General features: G+C 40.8%; 1 non-coding gene across 1 annotated transcript; it reads right to left on the bottom strand.

Annotated features, from left to right (window-relative positions):
* Positions 1-437: 437 nt before the first annotated feature.
* LOC127109909 (small nucleolar RNA R71) lies at positions 438-544 on the bottom strand. Its single transcript, XR_007797155.1, has one exon. It is a non-coding gene; the product is annotated as a small nucleolar RNA R71 (small nucleolar RNA).
* Between the last annotated feature and the right edge of the window lie 6,746 nt (positions 545-7,290).

Here is a 7,290-nt window from a genome sequence, read left to right as displayed (position 1 = left end):
AACCTGAACATTACGCTCGCACACGTTTATTCTTTCATAGAATTAGGAGAGCTATGGCCGAAGATCAAAACCAAAGACCTCTTAAGGATTTTGCCCAACCATCTAACGAAGAACCTAGTTCTAGTATAGTAAACCCAACCATCCCAGCTAATAATTTCGAACTTAAACCTTCCCTGTTGCAACTAGTGCAACAAAGACAATTCGCAGGTCTCGCTACTGAGAACCCAAACCAACATTTAAAAATCTTTCTCCACTTAGCATACACTTTTAAAACCAATGGAGCTTCTCCTAAGGCAATACGTTTAAGATTATTCCCTTTTTCCCTCAAAGATAAAGCCCTATCATGGTTAGATTCCCTTCCACCCAATTCCATTACGACTTGGGATAACCTTAGAAGAGTATTCCTTGCTAGATACTTTCCCCCGAGTAAGACCGTCATTCTTCGAAACCATATAACTAGATTTACCCAGAACCAAGGAGAATCGTTGTTCGAAGCTTGGGAGAGATATAAAGAGCTGTTACGAGCATGCCCACATCATGGTTTAGAAAATTGGTTAATCATTCAAACCTTCTATAATGGACTTCACTATAACACTAAGATGACCATCGATGCTGCCGCAAGCGGTGCGCTGATGAACAAACCTTATCCTGAAGTTAGTTCCCTCATCGAAGATATGGCTTAAAACCATCAATCATGGGGAGTCGAACGAGCGACAGTTGAGAAGAAGGAAGCCCAAGGAGGAGTGCATGAACTAAGCTCTATAGACATGATGCAAGCTAAAATGGACGCGTTAGCCCTTAAGGTCGAGCATATGTGCATAAACCTGAATATTGTAGCCGCAGTTCCCTTCCACCCACTTTGAGCAAGTGAACTACACCCAAGGGAACCCGTACTCGAATACCTATAACCCTGGATGGAGGAATCACCCGAACTTCTCCTATAAAAACAATAACCCTATCCAAAATAATGCACCTCCGAGACCTAGTTATCAAGCCCCAAGATCAAATCAACCTATGCAACCTGTACAACCAAAGCCGAGCCTTGAGAAAATTATGGAAAATTTTATCACCGCTCAAACCCAACAAAACAAGGAGTTCATGAACCAGAACATTCATGTTAACGAATTGATTACTCAGTTAGGAACCAAGGTTGACCAAATAGTTACTCATACTAAGATGCTTGAAACCCAGATCTCTCAGGTAGCTTTAAACCAAGCCCCTCAGACTACACCTGGAGGACAGTTCCCTGGACAACCTCAACAGAATCCGAGAGGACAAGCCAATGCCATTATCCTACGAAGTGGGAACACTTATGATGAGCTACCAAACCCAAGATTGAGCGAACCCGAAACTTCTAAGGAATATACCAAACCCCCAGATAAAGTAAAGGAACCAGAGGAATCTGAAAACCAGGATGGTCAAGAAAAAGGAGAAGAACCTAAAGATAAAACTTATGTACCACCCCCGCCATATAAACCGCCTATACCATATCCGCAAAGACTCAAACAAACCCATACCAATAACCAATATCAAAATTTTATTAAAGTTATAGAAAAACTTCATGTAGAAATCCCTTTCACAGAAGCCATCACCCAAATACCTTCTTATGCAAAGTTTCTCAAAGACATCCTTACCAACAAACGTAGACTAGACGATCCGAAGCCTTTGGAATGTAATGCCATTTCCGAGAATAAATTAGCCAAAAAAGATAAAGATCCTGGAAATTTCTCAGTTCCTTGTCTTTTGGGTAGTCATGTCATCGAAAAAGCTTTTCTAGACTTAGGAGCTAGTGTGAGCTTAATGCCTTTAGCAGTTTGTGAGAGGTTAAACTTAGGAGAATTACAACCTACTAAGATGTCACTTCAGTTAGCCGATAGATCTGTTAAATATCTTATAGGCATTTTAGAAGATGTCCCTGTTAGGATAGGTCAGTTATTTATCCCTACTGATTTTGTTGTCATGGACATCAAAGAGGACAATGATATACCAATCCTTCTAGGTAGACCATTCTTATCAACTGCAGGAGCCATAATAGATGTCAAGAGAGGAAAGTTGACCTTTGAGGTAGGTGACGAGAAAATAGAATTTATACTTTCGAAATTTCTTATGGCACCTGTGATGGGAGACGCATGTTATACCTTAGATATCATTGATGAATGTGTTAGAGAATTAGAACAAGAAGAAATTGTAAAAACAATTAAGTTACCATCAACCCTCATAATGGAAGATGATGACTTTAAAAAACCCTACATCGATGATAACCTTTACGAATGTTTATCCCTTACCCCAGATCCTATGCCATGCCCTAAGAAACCAACCTTAGAACTTAAGGAACTGCCTAAGAATCTGAGATATGAGTTCCTCGATGAAGAGATGAACCGTCCAGTTATAGTCAGTGCTACCTTGAGCCAAGAGGAAACGAACCAACTTTTAGACGTTTTACGAAGATATCCCTCAGCCTTAGGATATAATATCTCTGACCTGAAAGGTATAAGCCCATCCATATGCATGCATCAGATTTCGCTCGAAGAAGATTCAAAACCCTCCAGAGAACATCAGAGAAGAATAAACCCTATAATGAGTGATGTTGTTAAAAAGGAAGTTCTTAAGTTGCTTGAGGCAGGTATAATCTATCAGATCTTGGAAAGTGAGTGGGTGAGCCATGTGCATGTAGTACCTAAAAAGGGAGGCATCACAGTCGTGCAGAACGATAAAGGCGAACATGTAGCAAATCATTTAGAAGGAGGATGGAGGATGTGTATAGATTATAGAAAATTAAATAAAGCAACCAGAAAGGATCATTTCCCTTTACCATTTATAGACCAGATGTTGGAGTGTCTAGCCAGACACTCCTACTTCTGCTATCTAGATGGATACTCAGGATTCTTCCAAATACCTATTCACCTCGAAGATCAAGAAAAAACTACCTTTACATGCCCTTATGGAACTTTTGCCTACAGACGAATGCCATTCGGCCTCTGTAATGTCCCAGCTACTTTCCAACGCTGCATGATGTCCATCTTTGCAGACTACCTAGATGGTATTATGGAAGTGTTTATGGATGATTTCTCGGTTTGCGGATTTGATTTCCATAATTGTCTTGCTCACCTTGAGAAAATCCTGGAAAGATGCGTGGAGGTGAACCTCGTGCTAAACTGGGAAAAGTGTCATTTCATGGTGACCGAAGGAATTGTTTTAGGACATATAGTCTCCAAAAAAGTTATAGAGGTAGATAGAGCTAAAATAGAAGTTATAGAAAACCTAAAACCCCCCAAAAATATCAGAGAAGTCCGAAGCTTTCTTGGAGACGCTGGATTCTACCGGCGTTTTATCAAGGACTTATCCAAAATAACTAAACCTTTAACTGGACTTTTAATGAAAGATGCCGAATTCATTTTCGATGAAAAATGTAATGACGCATTTAATCTTTTAAAGCAAGCATTAGTATCTGCACCCATTATGAAACCACCTGATTTGTCAGAACCTTTTGAGATAATGTGCGATGCTAGTGATTATGCGGTTGGAGCCGTTCTAGGACAAAGGAAAGATAAAAAATTACATGCAATTTATTATGCCAGTAGAACCCTAGACGCTTCCCAACTTAACTACGCAACAACTGAAAAAGAATTACTCGCTGTAGTTTTCGCTATAGACAAATTTAGATCTTATCTAGTAGGAGCAAAAATTATAGTTTACACTGATCATGCTACCATTTGTTACCTATTAAGTAAAAAAGATGCCAAACCCAGGTTACTCCGATGGATTCTATTACTACAAGAATTTGATTTAGATATAAGAGATAAAAAAGGCACTGAAAATGTAGTAGCCGATCACCTCTCTAGGCTAGAACATCTAAAACCAGACTTAGTACCCATAAATGATGATTTCGCCTACGATAGACTGATAGCTAGACTAGAAACCATTGAAGATAATAACCTAGGCCCTCATGAGCACTTCCAAAATTCCTTAGCAGTAAGTAACGTACCATGGTATGCAGACTTTGTTAATTACCTAGTTGCTGATATTGTACCCCCTGATCTTGACTACCACCGCAAGAAGAAATTCTTCCACGATGTAAGAAACTTCTATTGGGACGAACCGCTCCTTTTCAAAAGGGGTAAAGATGACATTTTTCGCCGTTGCGTTCCAGAAGAAGAGGTAAATAGTATTATCGAGCATTGTCATTCTGCACCCTATGGTGGACATGCGAGCACTTCTAAGACATACGCCAAGATTCTTCAAGCTGGCCTATTCTGGCCTACCATGTGGCGTGATGTCTATGCTTGCATTGTCAAATGTGATAGATGCCAACGCACTGGAAACATTTCAAGGCGTGATGAAATGCCTCTAAGAAACATTCAGGAAGTAGAACTCTTCGATGTATGGGGTGTAGATTTCATGGGACCTTTCCCACCATCCTTAGGAAACAGGTATATCTTAGTAGTTGTAGACTACGTGTCTAAGTGGATTGAAGTTATAGTTGCACCCACAAATGATACTAGCATAGTAATCAAGCTATTTAAAAACTATATTTTCCCTAGATTTGGAACACCATGTTTAGTCATAAGCGATGGAGGATCACACTTCATATCGAGGATATTTGATAAACTTTTAAGAAAATATGGAGTTAGGCATAGAGTAGCAACACCATACCATCCACAAACTAGTGGCCAAGTAGAAGTATCCAATAGGGAGATAAAACAAATCCTAGAGAAAACTGTTTCTATCTCTAGGAAAGACTGGTCTCAGAAGCTTCAAGAAGCATTATGGGCCTATAGAACCGCTTTCAAAACCCTTATAGGAATAACTCCTTACCAACTAGTTTATGGAAAATCCTGTCACTTACCTTTCGAGTTAGAGCATAAGATCTATTAGGCCATTAAAACTTTGAATTTAGACTACCTGACCGCTGGAGAAAAGCGTACCCTTGACATTCACAAACTATAAGAACTTAGGCAATCTGCCTACGAGAATGCAAAAATATACAAAGAGAGAACAAAAGCCTGGCATGACAAAAGAATAGTAAAGAAAAACTTCAATATAGGCGATCATGTTCTCCTTTTCAACTCTAGGTTATGACTCTTCCCTGGGAAGCTACACTCAAGATGGACTGGCCCTTTCGAAGTATCCAAGATTCTGAGATCCGGAGCCGTATAAATCAAGAACGAAACTTGTAGTCCATTCATTGTAAATGGACAAAGACTGAAGCTCTACGAAGGAGGAGACATTCCAGCATACTACTCAAGCCACACTCTGATTGATCCACCGATTCCTACTACTACAGGTGTATAAATTCTAATCGTCAAGCTAATGACGTTAAACAAGCGCTGCGTGGGAGGCAACCCATGGTTTTTCATTTTACTTCTTCGCATTTATTTATTTTTACTTTATTTTTATTTTATTTTTTTCACCGAGACTAAAAATTTGAATGGTTTGTATTTTCAGGATCACTTTCCTAACTTTTACAGGATGCAGGATTTCGACAATATGCATGTAGCCTATAGAGATGATGCTCAGAGAGAGCGCTACATCGCTCTGTATCAGCGTCCTATGGCGCCCACATGTTATCCTGATCAGCACTATATGGAGGCACTGGGTATCGAGCCGAGTATCCAATTTCTGAGCCACCAGCTTCACTGGGACGAGTTCGCTGACGATCTGAGTAACACCTACAGGAACTTGACATTGGAGTTCCTCAGTTCATTTGATTATGACCCATACTCTGGACCGGATGGGTATGCTGCTTTCAGGCTCTTTGGAGTTGAGTACTCTTTCAGCCAGAAAGAGTTCGGTGACCTATTAGGTTTCCAGACCACTCCTGATGCTATCCCGGAGACACCTATGGGATACTTTCTGGGTAAGGAGGTGGAGAAGTTTTGGAGTGATATATCAGGTGGCGGAAGCCAGGATCCATCTACGCAACTGTCTCAGGCTATACATAACCCAGCTTTTAGATACTTCCAAATAATATTGGCACATTCCTTCCTAGGAAGACCGGATGCTGAGACATTACTGAGTGAAGAGGAGATCTTCCTACTATTTTGTGCATCCTAGTCTCGCCTGTCGCAACCTGAAAAATACAGTGCGAAAGAAAACAACCGGCGAAAGAAAAAGACAGAAGAGTCGCCACCGTGCGTTATTCATCCCAAAGGAGGGAAAGGAAACGCTCAGAGTAAACCTGAAAAAGGAAAGTACAAGACGGGGTCTCGCAACCAAATCTTGGATTCGGGAGTCGGTTATGCGAAGGGAAGGTATTAGCACCCCTACGCATCCGTAGTACTCTACGGGATCCACTTTTGTAGTTCTTGTCTAAAGGGTGTGGGTTTATCTTGTGCTGTTTACCAAAAAAAAAGGGTTAAATAAAAATGACTCGCGCGGATGTCGCATCCACTGCATACGTATCTCATCTGAATATGAGAATCAGAGTCTTCGTAGCTCGGCTGACCTATGGGTTGGGGGATGTGTGCTCGCTAAGACATCACGTCTTATGCCTACGTATCTCATCTGGCCTGAGAATCAGAGCAAAACGTAGTTCGGCTAACTACGGGGTTATGGATTGGGTTTTGGAAGAACGACGTTACTACGCAATCTACCGGATGCTCGACCTTTGGAGACTTACTCACCTGTAGTAGAAGGAGTAAATGTGTGTTATGGAGAAGAAAAATCAATAAAGGGTTAGGGTTTGGGATGCTCAAGGGCAAAAAGGCAGTCCTTGACGAAGGAACCGCGCTACCTGCAGGGATATGAATACAAAACACAAAACATGTATCTCAAAGTAAAATGCCACCAAGGGGCTCAAACGTTGCCTCCTATCGAGGTCTTCCAGCTAGGAAAGCAGTAAAATGCGGGAAAAATGTAAAAGTACCACGCGGATAAAGATCCGAAGTAACAGCAATTAGAGGAATGGGAAACCCTGAGATCCTTCCAAGCTAATGCCATCAAAGAAAAGTGAGTCTGTACAGGTAATCGGAATGAACCTCCAGGGGTTATCCCACAAATAAAGTGGGAAACCATGCAAGTTATCCCTGCAAAAGTCATGTGAGCCCTCACAAAAACTCAACAAAAGGGTTAGTGAAATAAGATAGGGTAACCAAGAGTTGCCCCCAAATCAAAATGTAACCACATGAATCATGCCCTTTCAATTCACAAAAAAAAAACCAAGGGTAGGAGGCCTAAACCTCTTGTTAAACGTATGCATCAAAAGGGTATCAAATTCACCCATAATACCTCATACATTAAGAAAATTCAAATTGAAAGCATAGAGATGATGGATATAGGGCAAACCTGATT

Source organism: Lathyrus oleraceus, chromosome 7 (assembly GCF_024323335.1).
Source record: "Lathyrus oleraceus cultivar Zhongwan6 chromosome 7, CAAS_Psat_ZW6_1.0, whole genome shotgun sequence".
Lineage (NCBI taxonomy): Eukaryota > Viridiplantae > Streptophyta > Magnoliopsida > Fabales > Fabaceae > Lathyrus > Lathyrus oleraceus.
The sequence above is the reverse complement of the archived record's forward strand: the minus strand, read 5'-3'. Positions and strand labels throughout refer to the sequence as shown.